The 23,101-nt window shown below is 40.4% G+C and overlaps 1 protein-coding gene and 1 long non-coding RNA gene across 4 annotated transcripts in view; one reads left to right on the forward strand and one right to left on the reverse strand.

Annotated features, from left to right (window-relative positions):
- Nucleotides 1–22,135, reverse strand: part of LOC110259692 — a 49,664-nt gene extending 27,529 nt beyond the window's left edge. The window contains exons 1-2 of the long non-coding RNA XR_002342061.1: nt 21,644–22,135; nt 15,579–15,709 (exon numbers count right to left, since the gene is read on the reverse strand). This is a non-coding gene — a long non-coding RNA (uncharacterized LOC110259692). The remainder of the gene's footprint in view (nt 1–15,578; nt 15,710–21,643) is intronic.
- ERAP2 (endoplasmic reticulum aminopeptidase 2) overlaps nt 20,364–23,101 on the forward strand; it is a 53,058-nt gene continuing 50,320 nt past the window's right edge. The window contains exon 1 of one of the 3 annotated variants that reach the window (XM_021085395.1): nt 20,364–21,442. The gene's annotated coding sequence lies outside the window, so the exon portion shown is untranslated. Of the gene's footprint in view, nt 21,548–23,101 lie in introns of all 3 variants that reach the window. The other 2 variants (XM_003123801.6, XM_013994998.2) reach the window with 2 other exon arrangements.

Here is a 23,101-nt window from a genome sequence, read left to right on the forward strand (position 1 = left end):
TTTCACATCCAAATTCTCCACCATATTATTAACATGCCATCCTTTGTCTGGTAAGATCCTAGGTCCTTAGAAACTGGACAGTTTCACCCTTGGACCACATGTTCTCTTACTTGATTAACAAATGTTTTAATGAGAAAAATGTGAGTCACTTATGCCAGAAACTCTCCCACATTGAACATCAAACAGAGAGATTTTGGAAAGCCTACCAAAAAAGTGAATGATGATTTAATATTAACTAAACTTGAATCAATGAAAGTACTCTGAGAGAAATCACTTTTTCTCCCCCAGGTTTTGTCTCCATATGTGATGTTGGAATTGACTCACCTTCCCTAGGATGGGCACATACATGTCTTAATAGCTAGTAGGTAGAAAGTTTGTGCTTACTGGCACATTATGTTACCCCATTGTCTATATACAAAGAGACAGATAGACCTCCTTTCTCTTCTCACTAAAGTTGAAAGATTCATGCAAGTAGAAGACTAAGATACCTGGTGGAAAATTTGGGGTGAATCTTGGTTCCTGCCGCAGGAGTGTATATAAAAAGGGATATGCTCAGAAACATAGCAGCCACCATTGGTCAAACAGCTGAAGAGACTGCAAGAATTATTACAGCACAACAGGCCTCCCTAAATTTCTCCCCAAATAGTATTAGATAATAGAATTGCCTTAGATTTTCTACTGGCCAAACAAGGTACTTATACTATTGATCACATTATTTGCTGCACTTATAGAAACACCTCTGGAGAAGCTGAGGTGAGACTAGAAAAAATATTCCAAAATGCAAAATGGTTACAAGATGTAAGAAAGATTGACCCTTTAAATGATCTGTTTTAAGTTCATATAACTCAATAACAACAACAACAAAACCCCAAATAACCCAATCAAAAAATGAGCAGAAGACCTAAATAAATGTTTCTCCAAAGAATAAATACAAATGTCCAATAGACACATGAAAAAGTGCTCAACATCATTAATAATTAAAGAAGTGAAAATCGAAACTATGGGATAAAGATGTGCGGAAGAGGACAAGATGGTGGAGGAGTAGGGGGACACGCTCGCCCTCTCCCACAAACAAAACAAAAAAAGCACATCTACAGAATAAATGACTCGCACAGAACAGCAACCAATCGCTGGCAGAGGAACCTAAACTCCAATAACGGCAAGAAATTCGTGACATTATTGGGCAGAACGGGAGAAAAGAGGAGAGTTAGAGAAGGTGAATCCGAGTGGGACAGTGGGACGGGCGCTCCCGAAAGGGAACTGCGGAGGAGAAAGGGATCCCGCACCCAGGAAAGTCACCTACCTACCGGGCGAAAGATCAAACGAACCGGAGGAATCTTCAGATGCAGAGAAGAGTGTAGCAGTAAGTTGGAGTACGGAAAAGCCGATCAAGAACCCAACGGACCATCTGAACTACGGGCACAGTCACCAAAAATTGAGACGCCTGGGTGGGGGCTGGGCACCGAGACCTCGCCTCTGAAGGTTAGTCCCCGAGAGGGGGCCGGGGGACACCTGGGTTGGGGGGCTGGGCACCGAGACCTCGCCAGCGAAGGTTAGTCCCCAAGAAAGGGCCAGGGGGGGGTGCCGCCTGGGAGGGGGCTGGGCACCAAGACCTTGGATCCAGAGATTAGTCCCCGGGCTAGGGGGGGCGGGGCAGAGCGGAAACTGCTTGGGAGGTCTAGAAACCACTTGAGGGGGCAGAGACTGCCTGGGAGACTAGAAAACAAAGCTGTCGCAGAGGAAGGGAGCAATACTCCAGGGGCGGGGAAGTGGAAAGCCACATCAGAGGGAACCTGGGAGAAGAGCCTGGTCTGCGCCCGTGCTGGGGAGGGGAGAAAAGAAGGGGTGGGTCCCCATAGAATACCCCCCATGCCACAGCAAGCTTACAGGCCCACTAGCTAGCTGAAAACTGTGCTTCCCAGTGCATCCCCTCCTCCCACCCCTGCCACACCCTACGCTCTCAGGGACCTGGGGCTGCCTGCCATCCAGGAAGGCTGGCCTCAACAATTGCCTGAAGCCTACCACCGCAGGGGCTGTCCCTGCACTGGTCTGCTTGCCCTTTGGTGGGGCTACACTTCTGCAGAGCAGCACCAAACACCACCAGCCCCCGAGAAAAGGCCTGCAGCCCAGAAAAGCTAGAACAAGCTTAGCCAGGCTGTGAATAGATCGGCCTAATTCTCGGACGGTTTTTCTGAGTCGGGTTGCCCCAGGGAGGAGCCTCTTGGGTCTCCAACGGTGCTGCTACCCGCCCAAGCCCCCAGGGGATGCTCTAGTGGACCAGCTGCATAGGACTGCCAGCTCCAGGCAGGACCCCCTGCAGCCCAGAAAAGCTGCAACAAGTCTGGCCGAGTGGGGAAAAGATCTCAGATGGTTTTTCTGAGTTGGGCTGCCCTGGGGAGGAGCCTCTTGGGTCTCCAACGGCCCTGCTACCCGCCCAAGCCCCCAGGGGGTGCCCCACTCCCGTGAAATAACTGCTCAGCACCACCAGCCCCCTGGAAGAGCCCCTGCAGCCCAGAAAAGCTGCAACAAGCTGGGCCAGACTGTGAAATGATCCGCCTACATTCTCAGGCTGTCCTTCTGAGTTGGGCTGCCCTAGGGAAGAGCCTCTTAGGTTCTCAGTGACCCAGATAGCTGCTCCAGCCCCCAGGGGGTGATGCACCCCTGAAGAGCAGCTGCCCAACACCGCCAGCCCCCTGCAAGAACCCCACAGCCTAAAAACACCAAAGCAAGCTCTGCATGACCAAGTGAAATCTGCTACCATCGTGGGGTGGACCTCCCAGTCCTGTCTGCCCTCAGGAAGTCCTCCTTTGCTTCAAAGAAAGACTCTTAGCCCCATCAACACTCCAGAAAAGCCACACTGCTTCAAAAAAGATTGACCAACAACGCCAGCCCTCAGGAAATATTCTACGGCAGTGACAAGGCAAACACTGCCCGATAACGGAGAGTACAACTCCCTCAGGAGAAAGAAAACAACAAGCAAGATGAAGAAGCTGAGAAACCACCCCCAGTCAAACCAACAGGAGAACTCACCTAAAACAGTCAACAATGAAACAGATCTCTGCAGTCAGACAGACCTGGAGTTCAAAAGAGAAATAGTGAAAATACTGAAGGAATTAAGAGAAGATATGAACAGTAATGCAGATACCCTCAGAAAGGAACTAGAAAATATAAGGTGGAGCCAAGAAAAACTAGAACATTCATTTGCAGAGATGCAAACTGAACTAGGGGCAGTAAAAACCAGAATGAATAATGCAGAAGAACGAATCAGTGATATGGAAGATAGAATAATGGAAATCACTCAATCTGGTCAACAGACAGAAAACCGAATCAAAAAACTGGAAAGCAATATAAGAGACCTATGGGATAATATAAAGCGGCCCAATCTACGCATAATAGGAATTCCAGAAGGAGTAGAAAAAGATAAGGGAATGGAAAATATATTTGAAGAAATTATTGCTGGAAACTTCCCAAATCTAAAGGATACTGGATTCAAGATACAAGAAGCACAGAGGGCCCCAAACAAACTGAACCCAAACAGACCCACACCAAGACACATCATAATAAAAACGGCAAAAGTTAGTGATAAAGAGAGGATCCTAAAGGCAGCAAGAGAAAACCAGAATGTTACCTACAAGGGAACCCCCATAAGAATATCAGCTGATTTCTCTACAGAAACACTACAGGCCAGGAGGGAATGGCAAGAGATATTTAAAGTGCTCAAAGGAAAAAATATGCAACCTAGAATACTCTATCCAGCAAGAATATCATTTAAAATAGAAGGGGAAATAAAAATTTTTCCCAACAAACAAAAACTTAAAGAATACAGCAACACAAAGCCCAGGTTAAAGGAAATATTGAAAGGGCTTCTCTAAACCAAAAAGAAAGGAAGGAAAGGGAAGAAAAAAGAAAAGAAAAGAAAAAAAAAAGAAGAAGAGGAAGAACTAGGACTGAGGAAACTGCAATCAGAGAGCAGTCACTCAAATAAGCCAGCATACAGATTTAATCATGAACATGCTTCAAACAAAATAAAATTAAAAGAAAAAAATAAAAAAGAGTCATCAAAACCATAAAATGTGGGCAAGGGATGTCAGGAGGTAAATAACCCTTTTTGTTTATATGTATGTCTCTCTTCTTAATTTTAATATAGTAATGAAGTGTTTGAACTTACAGGACCATCAGGCTAAAACACACAATTATGGGAAGGGGTTAGCATACTTAAAAAACAGGGCAACCACAAGCCAAAACCAAATATTGCATTTGCAAAAAATGAAAAAAAAATACACTCAAGCAGATAATAACAGGAGACCATCCAACCAAAAAAAAGAAAGGAAGAATGGAGAACCATAGAATCAACTGGAACATGAGGTTCAAATGGCAATAAATAATCATCTATCAATTATCACCTTAAATGTCAATGGACTGAATGCCTCAATCAAAAGACACAGAGTGGCTGAGTGGATAAAAAGGCAAAAACCTTCAATATGCTGCCTACAAGAAACTCACCTTAGGACAAAAGATACATATAGATTGAAAGTGAAAGGGTGGGGAAAAATATTTCACGCCAATAGACATGACAGAAAAGCAGGAGTCGCAACGCTCATATCAGACAAAATAGACTTTAAAACAAAAGACATAAAGAAAGACAAAGAAGGACACTATTTAATGATTAAGGGATCCATCCAAGGAGAGGATGTTACTATCATCAACATATATGCCTCAAATATAGGAGCACCCAGATACATACAACAAATATTAACAGACATAAAAGGAGATATTGACGAGAATACAATCATAGTAGGAGACCTAAATACCCCCCTCACATCAATGGACAGATCCTCTAGACAGAAAACCAATAAAGCAACAGAGATCCTAAAGGAAACAATAGAAAAGTTAGACTTAATTGATATCTTCAGGACACTACATCCAAAAAAGCAGAATACACATTCTTCTCAAATGCTCATGGAACATTCTCAAGAATCGACCACATATTGGGACACAAAGCGAATCTCAATAAATTTAGGAGCGTAGAAATTATCTCAAGTATCTTCTCTGACCACAATGCCATGAAATTAGAAATCAACCATGGGAAAAGCAAAGAGAAAAAACCTACTCCATGGAGACTAAACAACATGCTACTAAAAAACCAATGGGTCAATGAGGAAATCAAGAAGGAAATTAAAAACTACCTTGAAACAAATGATAATGAAGACACAACCTCTCAAAATCTATGGGATGCTGCGAAAGCAGTGCTCAGAGGGAAATTTATAGCAATCCAGGCCTTTCTCAAAAAAGAAGAAAGATCCCAAATTGACAACTTAACCCTCCACCTAAACGAATTAGAAAAAGAAGAACAAAAAAGTTCTAAAGTCAGCAGAAGGAAGGAAATTATAAAGATCAAAGAAGAAATCAATAAAATAGAGACTCAAAAAACAATAGAGAAAATTAATAAAACCAAGAGCTGGTTCTTTGAAAAGGTAAACAAAATTGACAAACCCCTGGCCAGACTCACTAAAAAGAGGAGAGAAAGAACCCAAATCACCAAAATTAGAAATGAAAAAGGAGAAATCACAACGGATACAGCAGAAATACAAAAAACCATAAGAGAATACTATGAACAACTGTATGGCAACAAGTTTGACAATCTGGAAGAAATGGACAATTTTGTAGAATCTTACAGCCTGCCAAAACTGAATCAAGCAGAAACAGACCAACTGAACAGACCGATCACTAGAAATGAAATTGAAGAGGTCATAAAATCACTCCCTACAAATAAAAGTCCAGGACCAGATGGCTTCACAGGTGAATTCTATCAAACATATAAAGAGGAATTGGTGCCCATCCTCCTTAAACTCTTTCAAAAGGTTGAAGAAGAAGGAATACTCCCAAAGACATTCTATGATGCCACCATCACCCTCATTCCAAAACCAGACAGAGATACCATCAAAAAAGAAAACTATTGCCCAATATCATTGATGAATATAGATGCAAAAATTCTCAACAAAATCTTAGCCAACCGAATCCAACAACATATCAAAAAAATTATACACCATGACCAGGTTGGGTTCATCCCAGGTTCACAAGGATGGTTCAACATACGCAAATCAATCAGCATCATACACCACATTAACAAAAAAAGGTCAAAAATCATATGATCATCTCAATAGACGCAGAAAAAGCATTTGACAAAGTTCAACATCCATTCATGATCAAGACCCTCGCCAAAGTGGGTATAGAGGGAACATTCCTGAATATAATCAAAGCCATTTATGATAAACCCACAGCAAATATAATCCTCAATGGGGAAAAACGGAAAGCCTTCTCACTCAAATCTGGAACAAGACAGGGATGCCCACTCTCACCACTGCTCTTCAACATAGTTTTGGAAGTCTTAGCCACAGCAATTAGACAAACGAAAGAAATAAAAGGCATCCATATAGGAAGAGAAGAGATCAAACTGTCACTGTATGCAGATGACATGATTCTATACCTAGAAAACCCTAAGGACTCAACCCCAAAACTCCTTGAACTGATTAATAAATTCAGCAAAGTGGCAGGATATAAGATTAACATTCAGAAGTCAGTTGCATTTCTGTATACCAGCAATGAAACATTAGAAAAGGAATACAAAAATACGATACCTTTTAAAATTGTACCTCACAAAATCAAATACCTTGGAATACACCTGACCAAAGAGGTAAAGGACCTATATGTCGAGAACTATAAAACTTTAATCAAAGAAATCAAAGAAGATGTAAAGAAATGGAAAGATATTCCATGTTCCTGGATTGGAAAAATCAATATTGTGAAAATGGCCATACTACCCAAAGCAATCTACAGATTCAATGCAATCCCTATAAAATTACCCATGACATTTTTCACAGAACTAGAACAAACAATCCAAACATTTATATGGAACCACAAAAGACCCAGAATCGCCAAAGCAATCCTGAGAAACAAAAACCAAGCAGGAGGCATAACTCTCCCAGACTTCAAGAAATACTACAAAGCCACAGTCATCAAAACAGTGTGGTATTGGTACCAAAACAGACAGACAGACCAATGGAACAGAATAGAGAATCCGGAAATAAACCCTGACACCTATGGTCAATTAATCTTTGACAAGGGAGGCAAGAACATCAAATGGGAACAGGAAAGTCTATTCAGCAAGCATTGCTGGGAAACCTGGACAGCTGCATGCAAAGCAATGAAACTAGAACACACCCTCACACCATGCACAAAAATAAACTCCAAATGGCTGAAAGACTTAAATATACGACAGGACACCATCAAACTCCTAGAAGAAAACATAGGCAAAACACTCTCTGACATCAACATCATGAATATTTTCTCGGGTCAGTCTCCCAAAGCAATAGAAATTAGAGCAAAAATAAACCCATGGGACCTCATCAAACTGAAAAGCTTTTGCACAGCAAAGGAAACCAAAAAGAAAACAAAAAGACAACTTACAGAATGGGAGAAAATAGTTTCAAATGATGCAACTGACAAGGGCTTAATCTCTAGAATATATAAACAACTTATCCAACTCAACAGCAAAAAAAACCAATCAATCAATGGAAAAATGGGCAAAAGACCTGAATAGACATTTCTCCAAAGAAGATATACAGATGGCCAACAAACACATGAAAAAATGCTCAACATCGCTGATTATAAGAGAAATGCAAATCAAAACTACCATGAGATACCACCTCACACCAGTCAGAATGGCCATCATTAATAAATCCACAAATAACAAGTGCTGGAGGGGCTGTGGAGAAAAGGGAACCCTCCTGCACTGCTGGTGGGAATGTAAACTGGTACAGCCACTATGGAGAACAGTTTGGAGATACCTTAGAAATCTATACATAGACCTTCCATATGACCCTGCAATCCCACTCTTGGGCATCTATCCAGACAAAGCTCTACTTAAAAGAGACACATGCACCCGCATGTTCATTGCAGCACTATTCACAATAGCCAGGACATGGAAACAATCCAAATGTCCATCGACAGATGATTGGATTCGGAAGAGGTGGTCTATATACACAATGGAATACTACTCAGCCATAAAAAAGAATGACATAATGCCATTTGCAGCAACATGGATGGAACTAGAGAATCTCATACTGAGTGAAATGAGCCAGAAAGACAAAGACAAATACCATCTGATATCACTTATAACTGGAATCTAATATCCAGCACAAATGAACATCTCCTCAGAAAAGAAAATCATGGACTTGGAGAAGAGTTTTGTGGTTGCCTGATGGGAGGGGGAGGGAGGGGGAGGGAGTGGGAGGGATCGGGAGCTTGGGCTTATCAGACACAACCTAGAATAGATTTACAAGGAGATCCTGCTGAATAGCATTGAGAACTATGTCTAGATACTCATGTTGCAACAGAAGAAAGGGTGGGGGAAAAAACTGTAACTGCAATGTATACATGTAAGGATAACCTGACCCCCTTGCTGTACAGTGGGAAAATAAAAAAAAAAAAAGAAAATTTAAAAAAAAAGATGTGCTAAGTATATACAATGGAATACAACTCAGCCATGAAAAGAATGAAATAATACAATCTGCAGCAACATGGACGCAACTAGAGATTATCATACTAAGTAAAGCAAGTCAGAAAGAGAAGGACAAATACCATATGATATCACTTACATTTGGAATCTAAAATATGACACAAATGAAAATATCTCATGGATAGGAGAACAGGCTTGTGGTTGCCAAGAGGGAAGAGACTGGAGAGGGATGGAGCAGGAGGTTGGGTAGAAGATGTAAGTTATTATACATGGATGGGATATACAACAAGGTCCTACTGTCTGCACGGAGAACTATATTCAGTGTCCTATGATAAACCATAATGGGAAAGAATATTTTTAAAATATTCTTCTTTTAAATATTGAAAGAATATGTAAAATTTTAAAAATATTCTTCTTTTAAATATTGAAAGAATATGTAAAATATATTATGTATAACTGAATCACTTTGCTATAAAGCAGAAATTAATGCAACATTGTAAATCAACTGTGCTTTGAAGTAAAAAAAAAATAAACAAAATAAATGATATGTTTGAATGGTTCCCTTCAGAACTAGGCAAATTTTTCCACTTTGCTTTACAGATGATTATTATTTTCCTAATATGTATTATTATCCTTTTCCTAGCTATCGAGTTACTCATGGCATATATTGCGGCTTGCTTTACGTTTACTGCCAAAAGCACTGCTATGCAATGATTGTACAGCAAACTGAGATGACTGATCAGAAGTATAATCTACAAAGTATTTCCCTGACAATATATCCTTTTATGCTTGTTTCGTAGCACTGCTATGCAATGATTGTACAGCAAACTGAGATGACTGATCAGAAGTATAATCTACAAAGTATTTCCCTGACAACATATCCTTTTATGCTTGTTTCGTATATTTGATTAACTTACTCACTTCTAAATTTCTCTGATGAGGGAGACAATTTTACAAAACTGAATGGCTCTTAATAAAGCAGATTTACAAGAGGGAATTTATGCTATAATCTAAACTAAATGTTGCATTTTCCTGCAGGATGATCCCTCTAATATGGCTCATCTAATGATTCACATGAAAAATCACATTTCTATATTGAAGGATCCCCTGTTTAATCTAAATGAAATCTTAGGTAAATGATTGACTCTGGAATTTGTGGTTCAATCTCTGTTCATGACTTTATTATTGTTGTTGGCTATATTGATTGTGTTCTATATCATTTATAGAACAATAACCTCTTGTGCTTTTTGATGTATATTCAAAACTCCAGCTAAATATTAATGCTTAAATGGTGTGACACTATTTATCATATCTACAGTCCTATTTAAGATATTGGACACACACAATGCACATATATGATAAAACTGGCTTAAGTTCTATTGAACATCCTGGAATTGACAATTTGATCCTTGCCAAGAATTCTACTATTATAACCCCCAGTAAAAGAAAGAAAAAAATGGGCTATTAAGACCCAGCTTAGAGGGACATGACAGATTTGGGACAGGTAAGAAACCACTCTGGCATCAAGGGAACAAATGTTTGATCACTTAATACTTTCTATAGAGAGGTTTATGCTCAAAAGTGAGGAAATAATGAGGGAAAATCAAATTTCTTTACAGCAGGACAATCAAACTAAGTCAGAATTGAAACACGTATAACATGCCCCCATTTGTTATGGGCCTTTTTCAACATGCAGTGTTCTTCCACATTCTACATTAATCAGACCTCCCCAAGGCAGGAGGATATAGTCAAATTTGGAGAGAAGAAAAAAAACTCCCTTTTTCTTTGACGTCGGCATTGTAATTTTTAAGATTAATAATACTTTTCATCCTGTACAGTAGGTCATATTGCCTTAAAGTCTCACTTTGTTCATGACCAAAACATCTATGATGAACTTTATGCACAATATGAACCTGTCAGTATGATACATAATTTTTTGTCTCAAAAATGTATAAAACTGCATTACTAGCTTCTGACAGTGGACCTATCTTCAGAGGTTCTGAGAGTCTCTCTCCCACATTATAGTCCTCAGTTTGGCTTGAGCAAAATTCTGTTTTTCTTCTTAGCATAATTTTTAACTGGATTTTCATTAACATGTTCCTCTAGTGCAAACCACTTATTCTAGGCAGGCAGCTTAGAAATCTCAAGTCTTAGGGAAAAAAAAACCCATCTCTACCACTTGAGTCATTTTGTATCATTTCCCCCTTTCAAATTCTCACCATTCTTTAAAGCCCAGTTTATATTACCTTTTCTCCTCAAAACCTTCGTTGGCTCCAGGTACACTGTAAATTCTGTAAGTTTCTAAGGGCAGAGGCTAGGGGTTAGACCATACTGTATTTCTCACTGTATTCCTCTCTAACTCCTTCCCAAGTGTCAAAACTTAGTAAGTTTTCAAAAATATTTCTTGAGCATACAAAGGAAGAAATTAATGAACTTTAAGTTTTCAAAAATATTTCTTGAGCATATAAGGGAAGAAATTAATGAAGGGAGGACTTCAAATATTCTGAGAGAAGAAAATATAATCCTGGCACACTTCTTGTTTCTGCTGGAAATGACATTTACATGATCACAATATGTAATTGTATGTATTAATTCTCAAACTTTAGAGCTAACCTATGAGGAAAAAAGAAGATTTAAATATGATTATATGACAGATGATAAATATTATCTATCTTAATACTGCAAAAGTGAAGAGCTGGTTGATAGAAGATGGGAGTGGAAGAGGAAGGGGCATGCTAATACCCTCATGTGGGAGATAGTGGAGCTTGGAGGGCATGGATTCAGGCTGCCTGGTCCCTCTGCCTCCTTACTACCCTGTGACCTTGGGCAAGTCATCCCCAGCCTCCACGCCTTAGTTTTCTCTTCTATAAATGAGGAGTGATACCAGATAGGGTTGCTGTAAGGATTAAATAAGGAAATTCATGTAAACTGCTTAGAAGAGTGTCTGGCATATAGTAAATATCTAATAAATTTTAGTCATTGTTATCTTACCTATTTGAGTGTGAAAATATACTGATCAAAGTTGATGGAATTAGGCCAAGATTTACATGTAATATAAAATTATATAAAGGTAAAAGAGGAATTAAATAAAATTAATAAAAAAAACTTGGAGTAGGAGGGGAAATTTAAAAAAGTAGAAATGAACTAAATCTTCCTTTTTCAAACCAGAAATTCAATAAACCTCATTTTGAGATAAAGTGGTCCAAAATACTATTTAGAAAATCTTACAAATTGTTGCTTCTGGGAAGTGTGACTGGAAGGAGGGAGGGGTAGGGAGAGCTTCTGTTACTTTTCCTTGTAATTTTTCCACTGCTTCATTTTCCATCATGTGCATACATTATTGCGATTTTCTTTAAGGTAAAAACGTTCGTACACTTACACATATTCACATTCCCATACACTCAGATGCTTCAAAACGGGACAAGTATTGTTTCACTCCCTGGCTGCTCCTAATATGGCAGTTTGCCAAAATCTATACACAATAAACACCTGTTAAATGAATAATGTTGCCACCCTCATTTGTATTTAAGTAAGGTTTGGTGGTTATTTGACACTGTTACCTTTCAAAGCAATGTGATTGCCTTATTAATATGATAGCTAAGCTAAACATTATTTGACTTATGCCAAATAATGTCAAACTGTGTGTCTTTGTCTTTTCCTTTGGGTTAGCAAACAAGAGCTTCCTTCCTTTCTAAAAGTAAATGCTCAATGTTCTGAGCACTTCAAGGAAAATGAATGTACACTGAGAATGACATATTTCTTAGTATAGAAAAGGTGATAGTGGAAACGTTTCAGAGTTACTTTGCTACTTTTTTATGCATCAGGTTCATACAAATTGCATATAAATGTTCTATCAAATGATAAACAGAAGTCCTATTTCAGGGATTAAGGTTATTATTCACACACAAAAAATTGCAAAGCAAAATGTTACAAGTCAGTTAATTATAAAAGAGACATATAAACCCTTGGAGGATATAATGCTTTGAAAAGGAATTCTGCTTTTCAGGCAACAGTATTGCATCTGATCACTTGGATTTGGGTCTCTTAAACATGCAAATTTTGGGTGTATTTATTTATTTATTTTTGTCTTTTTGTCTTTTCTAGGGCTGCACCCACGGCATATGAAGTTTCCCAGGGTAGGGGTCGAATTGGAGCTGTAGCCACCTGCCTACGCCAGAGCCACAGCAACGCGGGATCCGATCCGTGTCTGCAACCTACACCACAGCTCAAGGCAACGGTGGATCCTTAACCCACTGAGCAAGGCCAGGGATCAAATCGAACCTGAAACCTCATGGTTCCTAGTCGGACTTGTTAACCACTGAGCCATGACGGGAACTCCAATTTTGGGTCTCTTAAAGATATCCTTAGAATATTGGAAAAATTTCTTAAGTTGAGCAAGAGAACAATACTATTTTTTTTCAAATTGACTTCCTTAGGTGTAGGTTAAAACTCTAAATATTTTCTTATCAGAGGTGCAATTTATAGAACTATGTGTGTGTTCAGTGGTAATCATCTTATTGACAGATACGCGCAAATCTAACCTAGTAATCTGAAAGACATTTGCGAATTAAGCAGAGAGCTAAAAACATTAAAAACAAATCCTCAGGAGAGAAATAATATGTGAACATGTTGCACACAGAGAGTTTCAAGGACCAAGAGAGAGCTGGGAAAGCAGTATCCTGATAAGCAAAAGGATACTTCTTTCCTTCTAGTCACTTGCTTCTACCATTGAGCCTAGAAAAGATCCACAGAAAAACAGGAGATGGAAAAATGAAGAGCAAGAATATAACATTGAAGGCAGGAGTTCCCTGGTGGCAGAGTGGGTTAAGGATCTGGTGTTGTCACTGTTGTGGTTCAAGTTGCTGACATGGACATGGCCAAAAACCAACAAATAACACTGAAGTCAATGGAGGGACAGAGTTGGGAAAATATTCCCTATCTCAACTTCCATTGACTTGTATCCATTTAATAAACCTGATTGCAAAATGTTCAAAAAAATTGTAATTAACCAAAGGAAGAAGAAAAGGCAAGTGTTTTCCTGTGGGGGGAAAATAATACGAAAAAACATACATGGAGCTAAAATAAAAAGTATATTTCCCTCTGGAAGTAAAAGATCCTGGCTTAAAGCTGATACTTTTAGTGTTTCACCTTTTGTGTTTGCTCTTTCCAGAACTCTTTCTATGGACTTTTAGTCAATAATTAGCAGGTACAACTGGAATGATGAGGGTGTGATATCCAAGATAATGCAGGGTTCTCTCTCCCTGAGCTGATATATGACCTCCTCAGTTCTCCTATTTTCTAAATGAGTGATGTTCTTATCCAAATAATGGGAAAGCTCTCAATATTCTTGGGGTGCAGGAGAAATCACTCAAGATCTGCATCTTGCAGAGAATTTTCTATGTAAAAAATGTGATTAACTTAAAGCACCTAACCAGGACAGGTCTGAAGGGAGGTCCAATCCCTTTATTCCTAATGTCCCTGCTGATATAATGAAAACTATACTTCCAAAGCATAGTCATTCAAGTATCCAAATTATATTTAGTAGTAGACTCCTATAAGTTCTGACCTCTACTCCTCAACCTCACATACTGGAAATCTAAGCCTATAAATCTGATTATCTTAGGTTTGGGTTGTACATTAGATAAATTCTGCCCCCCTCTCCTTTTTTTGGCTGCATCCATGGCAAGCAGAATTTCCCATACCACAGCAGTGATTACACCAGATCCTTAACGGGTAAGCCACCAGGGAACTTCTCTAATTCCTTTTTGGATTGTGTGATCTACCACAGAATGTGTGTTGTTGGCATGAAGGGTTAGCACTATGAAAAATGATTCTCTGTAATTACGCTTGTCACCACCAGATGAAGCTACCGCTGCTTTTGTTCTCTTCTGAAGAGAATTTGTTGGTTAGCTACTATGCCATTACTGGGGAATAGTACTCAAAGTTGCCTTGCTCTGAGAGTAAGGTGACAAGTCTGTTTTGCTAACTTCAATAAAATTCAGAGAGCTAAGTATTAAAGGGCACATAATTAGCCTTACCACTGTAACCCATAACTTCTCTAGTTGATAACTGTTTATTTAAAAAGATACACTCAGTGTTCCCATTGTGGCTTGTGGTTAACAAATCTGACTAGCATCCATGAGGACGCAGGTACAATTCCTGGTCTTGCTCAATGGGTAAAGGATCCAGCACTGCTGTGAGCTGTGGTGTATGTGGCAGACGCGGCTCGGATCCCATGTTGCTGTGGCTGTGGTGTAGGCCAGCACCTACAGCTCTGATTCAACCCCTAGCCTGGGAACCTCCATATGCTGGGGTTGCAGCCCTAAAAATAATAATAATAATAAAAAATAAAAAGATATACTCATCATTCCCTACTCTACTCTGACAGTTTTATACCAAGTATTGGCTTCAGGGAGGTATAAAAAAGGGACATCAGTGAAAAGAGAAAGCCTCAAATTCACAGAACATCCCCATCAGACAAGACCACTCTGTGCGAATGATGGATGAAGATAAAATTAAGCTGACTGCACAATCATGCCTGAACACAGGCAAAACACTATCACAGCCACAAAAATGGTCCAGTGCCTCCGTATCCTGACTTGAAAGACTGCTTTTTCTTCACCAATTACAGCCTTAGCCTTGGTCTTCTCTTCCCTCCTTATTAAGCTCAGTTGTAGAATCACCCCTACTTCTTGAGAACATCTAAACCAAAACGAAGCCCTGCTTCATAAGCTCCCCCACATCACCTCACACAGCCTATAAGTCTAACACCTTCCTTCTGAGGGGCCATATGGTTATCATTTGCTGCAATCAGTAAAAAAGAATCCCTATGTATTAAAAAAAATCACTACTGATATTTGTTAACCAAGTTGGACAGTAGATTTTTTTATTACTATTATTACTATAACATACTTGAGCTTTGTGCTGGGACACGGTTACCTGGAAGCAGTTTGATCCTTTTGGATCTCGCCTTTAAGTCTGTTCCGTGGAACTGAAGCAGTGCTTTATCTAGAGCTAATTGCTTCCCACTACTGAAGCAAGACTCCTCTGGGTACTCTACCTGTGGGCCCGTCCAGGTGGAGGTTTTCCAGGCTTACTGGTGGGCACAGGTCCTTCCACGGGCTCTGTGTGGACGCCAGGCACCATGACAGTTAAGCTTTTCCATGATCCAGCCGTTGGCTCTGGTGTTTTCTGCAGATGCATGGGCTGCTCAACAATCAGCTGAAAACTCAGAGGGAGCACTGAGCAGATTTCCAAAGTGTTCTCTCTCTCCTCACCCCACCCCACTCTCCTCTCTCTCTCTTCACCTCTCACCCCTTTCTTTCTCTTCCCTCACTCTCTATCTCTATCTCCAATCCCCCCGCCACTCTCTCTCTCTCTCCTCACCCTATTGCCCCTGTCTTTCTCTTTCCTCTCTGTCTCTGTCTCTCTCTCTTTCTCATCTCTTTCTCTCTGTTGGTCTCTCTCTCATCCTCTGACTCTGCAGAACTGTCCTCTCTGGCATTCCTCCTGTGAACTCTATGTTCCTTGCCCTCCCAGACTCAGCTGCATCTCCTCAACTCAAACTGTTGGCAGCTACAGAGCTGCATGGACCCTCACTCAAGGCATTCAGCTGGGATAATTACAGCCCTGACTTTGTTTCCTTGGGGATCACTGCCTTCAGTGCAAGGCTGGCAAAAACTATATATATAGTCATCATCTGGCAAACTGTCTTTTGTCTCTTTGGTGGGGGGGTGGAGGGGCATTGTTTCTAGTCAGAGGCTAAATCCCAGTCCCTTCTCCATCCTGGCCCAAGTTGACATTCTTATAGACTTTGAGGTCTTTAAGTAGTAAGAAGCCAAGCAATACTGATTTCATGTAGTCAGGTGGTTTCTGTTAGAAACATAAAATTTTTCTTTCATAATAAAGTATTGGACACATATATGACTGGGTCACTTGGCTATGCAGCAGAAATTGACAGAACATTATAAATCCACTATAATAGAAAAAAAACTTAAAAAAATAAAGTATTGAACAAGCTCAGAATCACTCTGGTTTATTTTGCAGCCGTGTTTCTTGTTTGAAAATGTGTCATCAGGTATTGAGGTAATCTTTCACTGGAAAATGACAGAAGCACCAGGATTTTTGCTTTGGCTGCTAATAAAAATATTAAATGTGGGTACAGTCATCCCTCAGCATGCCTGGGGTGTTGGTTCTAGGAGCCCCACAATTACCAAAATCCTTGGGTGGTCAAGTCCCTTCTGTGAAGAGGCCTCATACAATGACCACAGCCGGCCTTCCACACTTGCAAGCTTTGCATCACACATTCACCCAACTGCAGGTCATTTGTGATTCAAAGTCAGGTTTGCTTCATTTGTGTTCTACTTCAACAACGTAAGTTTTTCATTATTGCAGTCTTCTGTTTTTATTTTTAGTAAATATTGTTCAAGGCTGGCAAAAACTATCCATTTTTGAAAAACTCTCTCTGTCAGTTACTGATTCAAAATTCTGACAATGTGCTGTTTTAATTTTCTGCTGAAATTGAATGGATTTTTAAAAAGCTATAGAATGCATTTACCTGGTGAATTCCACTGCCTTTCCCTCATATTTTGCCTAGGCCCTTGGTCTTTGTACTATCAGAAACTCCCTTTTTTAATTTACATGTTAAAAATCAAATTATAGATTCTGCCTCCATTTTATTTGAAATTGTACCGAGACATAGCCGTAATTCTGTGAGGTACTTTGAATCTCATCAGGGTTTTAGAGAACTTTTTGAAAAGAAGTGAGAGGCAGAGAAGAGGAAGTGGTTTTTAAGACTGTAAGTTGGCTGGTATTCAGCATGATAGTATCTAACCCAGGACAAAGGCCAAGCTGTTGTTCACAGGAGAAAATTCAACAGCAGGAAGGGAGGAGCTTCAGGAACATGTCATTTGTCAGAAGGCCATTTAGCATTTCCTTTATCCTGAACCTTGCCCACCTGCAAGACAGGCAGCACTAGGAAATAATTTTTAAGGTATCTGAGTACCTGAAATAGTGTCCAATTAGCTTCATGTGCTAATTTTTCAGTTTGCTGCCCTTTTGAAGGGACAGTCTGGAAACAGGTGTAGGGTGGAAGCTGAGCAAGGCTGAAGCAAACAACACAAAGTAAAATTTAAAAAATTGGTGATAATGAGGAACTGGAATAAACTTTGCATAGTACTCGTAAGAAGTCAAGAAAGTATAGCAACATGCAGGTATTTATTGCATCTCATTTGCCTCAAGGGCAGCATTTTATTACAACCTAGCATAATCACAGATTATTGCTAGTAAGGTAACTTTAAAGTTGTAAACTGTTTTCTGCATATTATCTCAAATTGATTCTGAGATAGATAGTAATCCTAGGTAATAATTAGGAAAGTACTATTGCCTCAATGTGGAAATGAGGAAGGTACTTATTTTCAGAAGATGACTTTAAATCCAATTCTCTTGATTCTAGGTCCATTTTGTAAAAAAACTTGGGTCATTAGGATTTAAATCTGTTGAGTGCACCCTAAGGGGATGGAAATATTTGTAATATATATGAGAAAGATTTCCATTAACGTTAGTAAAAGTCTGTGAACATTTCGAAAACAAATGTTTCAACTCTGTGGAGAATTCACTCTAACTCAGTCATGGTCACCTGTTTGTTGAGGTGTGCACAGCACACTGAGAGGGGCTGGAGAGAGGGAGAGGTGTAGTGTTGGGCCCCCAGCTTTCGGGAGTTGATAACTGAAAGAAGGATATGAAGCACAGGCATGTTAGTCTAAGGTGAGGGCCAAGAGAACTGACTAAATGAGTGCCTGTAATGAGGGACTGGACAGGAAGCATGTGTCGCTTCCAAGGTGGCTTCCTGGAGGAGGCATCTGCCTTGCAGTAAGTTTACACAGGGGGCACAGAGAGACATATGACATACAAGGTGGCAGCCACAGTAGAGGTGAGGAAAGGCTGGGCTTATCCAGAAATGGAAAGTTCCCTGAAGCATGGAGCAAGCATAGGGCAATCTGAAAAGAAACAAAAGTATTGAAAAATGTGTTCGTCCATTCAGCAGACATTTTTTGAGGGGCTTTTCTAGACCAGGCTCTGCTCTAGGCTCTGGGCATTAAGAGGGGAACAATACAGGAGTTCCCAGAGTGGCTCAGCGATTAACAAAACCTACCAGGATCCATGAGGTTGCATGTTTGAATCCTGGCCTTAGTGGGTTAAGGATCAGGCATTGCCGTGAGTTGTGGTGTAGGTCACAGATGTGGCTCAGATCCTGCATTGCTGTGGCTGTGGCGTAGGCCAGCAGCTACAGCTCCAATTCGACCCCTACTCTGCGAACCTCCATATGCTATGGGTGTGGCCCTAAAAAGACAAAAAAAAAAAAAAGAGGCGAACAAAGCAGACAAATACCCTGTTTTCAGGGAGCTCATGTTCCAGTGCGGAGACAGATGAAACAAACAAATCAATACATAGAGGAGTTCCCTTTGTGGCTCGGCAGAAACGAATCTGACTGGCATCCATGAGGATGCAGGTTCGATCCCTGGTCTTGCTCAGTGGATTAAGGATCCAGCTTTGCCATGAGCTATGGTGTAGGTCACAGATGAGGCTCAGATCTGGCATTGCTGTGGCCGTAGGCCAACAGCTACAGCTCCGATTTGATCCCTAGCCTGGGAACCTCCATATGCTGTGAGTGTGGCCCTAAAAAAAAAGACCAAAAAAAAAAAATGTATCAAACCACCAGGAACCAGTAAATGCTGAGAAAACAAAAGCAGACTACAGGGATAGACTGGGTGGTGGTAGGAGCGCATTGAAGGAGAGTCTCTGAGCAAGAGACAGAGAAGACGAGGATGAAGGGACATGTGAATTCCCTAAGCAGCAAGCATCCCAAAGCTTGCTCTCTTATCAGGAAATAAAAAGATTAGAAACCTCTTATAGTAAGAAAAAGAAATGTTTTTTAGCCGCCCCTGTGGCATGTAGGAAGTTCCCCAGGCCAGGGATTGAACCAAGCCACAGCAGTGACAACACTGAATCCTTAACCTCTAAGGGAAGTCCAAGACATAGTTTTAAACAGTGAATTTTGCAGTCACCCAGACCCTACTCCACTTCCTGATGGCCCCATTTCTTCATCCTCTGTCACCACTTCTGTTCTCACGGGCAGGGGAGAGTTCTGAGAACACACAGACATGGGTCTTGTGACATGGAATGACGAGGTATTTCTTGTCACAGAGCTACCCCCCCCAAAGCTTCTTCACCCCTCCCTTCCCCACTGCAGAAATAGATTTCCAAAAACCTCCAGGTTTTTTAGCCCATGTGCCTCTTCTTTTTCGTGTCCCCTCTCCTCCAGTTACCTGTTTGCATCTGTAACCCCACCTCATGGTACCCCTTTAACTATAGGAAATGCCACTCTGAGGGACCCCATCCAGGCCTGTGCCACTTTCTAGGAGTAAGCTACCTCCTTGTTTTTCCCCCTTCTACTTTAAGTTTTTCATCCAGGTTGAAATCATAAAATGTAGAAAGAAAAAATGATAAAATATAAAAAGGGAAAAAAAATAGTCCAAGACCTAACAGGGATCTAATCATGGCAGCATTTGAATACTGAACCAAAGCATAGACTACAACTAGCAATAATACCCAGCAGGAAAAGGCATGAAAACCAGCATAGGAAGGAGGCCTAAAGACAGCAGGAACCAAGCTCACTATATTTCACTTGAGAACACCACTCATGGGTGCATGGCCCTTTAATGCAACAGGATGTAAACAAAACGCCAGACAGGCTTTGAAAGAGGTCATGGGGCCCATAGGCAGCCAGTGGGCTGCACATGGTCTCCCCACAGGAACTGCCTCTGTGCGTAAACAGAGGAAACCATAGGGAGGAGGTTTTGAGCAGCGAGGTGGCGTGACCAAGCAGTGGTGAAAGCATTAACCTGCTGGCAGGCATCATACAAGTGGCCTGCAAGGGCACGTCTTGAGAAGCAGCAAGACTTGTTTGAAGGCCGTTGCAAGGAGTAAGGAGGATCTGGGCTGCTTTAATGACTGTGGGGAAAAAAATTTTTTTTTAAGTCGGGTAAAATGAGATTAAAAAGGAAGACTCAACAGGACTTGGTAACAAACCCAAGTGGAGCAGAATCAAAAGAGTGATAGGGTCCAATCCTAGACAATGAAGGAGGGCTTGAAGCAGATGAACTTAAAGCAAAAAGCACCCACCTGGGGGAGGAAGACATTGTTTGAGTTGTTAGTAGAACATTCAGGTGAAGACGGTCCATCAGGCTTTTGGAACCAGAGCAGCTGAAACCGGAAAGGAGGGATCAGGAGATAAATGCAGGACAGATGAGGATAAAGGCGAAATCTCTGCCCTTGAACATGTTCTCCAAGGAAAAGAGTAAAGTGGGAAAAGAGCAGAGAACAGAGGTTTTATCTTTGTGGAAGGCCTGTATCCAGGGTGGTAAGGAGGAGGAGGAGGCCCCAAAAGATGGGGAGATATGCAGCTGGAGAACAGCCCCTTTATGCCCAGGAGGTAAGAGGTTACAGAGAAAAGCCAGGGATAATGACCTCTGGTAAAGCCCACAGAAGCTGGCTGGGAGTTTCCTTTTCAAGTAGATGGACAGAGATCAGATTGCATGGTAATATGGACACAGCACAGGGGGGAATTCAAGATCATGTCTTAAAATAACTCAGCATTTAAAAAAACAAACAAACAACAACAACAACAAAAACCCCCTAGGTCTGAGGGCTTTGCATCTGGGAATATGGGAATAGGAAAGATAAAGCAGCAGGGATAGCAGCCTCTGAGATGCTAGAGTCCTAGCCGGCCTTGCCATGGTGTGGCCTTTACTCTGAAACCTGCTTCTTAGCTACATTTATGCAAAGTTCTAAGTCTTACCAGAATAGAAAGTGAAAGCAAAAATAAATTCCCCTCCGTTCAAATCTGCAACCACATGGATTAAGGTAATATTTCTCTTGAATTTCTTTTAAAATCCTTGTTTTTAGTGAGAATAATGACCTGACTTGAATGTATAAAACTTCTGTATTGAGGAGCGCTTGCAATCTCAGGTGAGGATCTGGGGAAGGCGGGCAAATCTGGCGTTACTGTGTTGGAAAGCATGTGCAGTTAAGGACAGGGTTTAAGAAATTTTCTGTTTCACTGACCCACTCTCTTTGGGAGATTCTCTTCGTTTTTTTCCCCCAGATGTTTGTTGCAGATTTCATTGTCTCCAATCCCCAGATATCTTGTTCCCTGCAATAAAGTGCCATGTAAAGGAAGGGTCAATGAGCCGTATTTTAGTCCTGATTCTTCATCAAGCTTTCTGTGTTTGCAACAGTCACTCACCTCCAGGTTTTTTAGCTGGACACTAAGGACTTGTACTAGCCAGCTTTTAAAATTCTTATCAGTTCCAAAGTTAAAGACCACATGAGTAGCTATCAGAGCCTTTCTCCACTCTCACCAAAATACATACCTTCCTTTGGGTGTGTCTGCTACATGTTACGGCAGAACTCCAAAATTTAGGCCAGAGAATGCGAGTTTTAAGAACCACCTAATAATTTAACATTAAATGTTCATTACATGCTTCCTATATGCAAATTGTTGTGCTGTGCCAAATTCTTCACAAGAGTTATTTCACTTAATCCCCCCTGTGTGAGTGTAAATCATTACACTATTTTATATGTGTGGAAACTGATGCTCAAAAAATTAGAAAGAAAATTTGCCTAAGATCATTCTGGTAAGCATGACGGAACTGGTATTAGAATCCAGGCACTATGATTCTCAAGCCTTGGACTTAAGAAATAAGTTAATTTATTTTTCAAACCATCAGAAATGAAAGCCAATGGACCAGTTATGGTTTTATGTATCAGAGGCCCTTGAAACATTGGGATCTGGTAGCAATAATTTAATGCCTGTCTAGAAAAGAGTGGAAAAGTGTTGTTTAGCCATTATTTTCTTCTTTTTCTTTGTTTCTTTAAAAATACTTGTTGATCTGCCTTAATATCACAAATTGAAAAACCGAAGTAACTATTTAGACAACTAATTCTGAGGAATGTGTTAATGATGAAGAAGAAAAGGAAACAAAACTATTCATAGATTTAAACTGTAGTAAGGAGGAGGTAAATAGAGACAGGTGGTAGGGTAGGTGTTAGAATTGAATACCTAAATTAACCACATACATTGTTTGTGCTTATTTTATATGTTTTGTAGTGTTACTTTTCTGAGAAGAAATTCTCTTAGTTTTATTTACAGAGGCAGTGGATTCAGTTTGACTTGTGCTTTCAAGGTAGCCTGAGATGAAGAAGACCAAAGCAATTTTTAAAAAATATTCTAGTTTGAATATTGTAAAGTCATATGTTATTTCCATGGCTTTCGATATATTGGAAATAAACTGAAAGTAAACACATAGCCTGACCAGCATCCTTTATACCAGCAGTCATAGAATAAGGCCATTTAGCTAATGTTATTTATTGAAAGAGGTGAATTTCAATGCCATTAATAATAGTAATATCTGGAGTTCCCATCGCGGCACAGTGGAAACAAATCTGACTAGGAACCAAGAGGTTGTGGGTTCGATCCCTGGCCTCATTCAGTGGGTTGAGGATCCGGCATTGCCGTGAGCT

The sequence above is a fragment of the Sus scrofa genome, chromosome 2 (genome assembly GCF_000003025.6).
Source record: "Sus scrofa isolate TJ Tabasco breed Duroc chromosome 2, Sscrofa11.1, whole genome shotgun sequence".
In the NCBI taxonomy this organism is placed as follows: Eukaryota; Metazoa; Chordata; class Mammalia; order Artiodactyla; family Suidae; genus Sus; species Sus scrofa.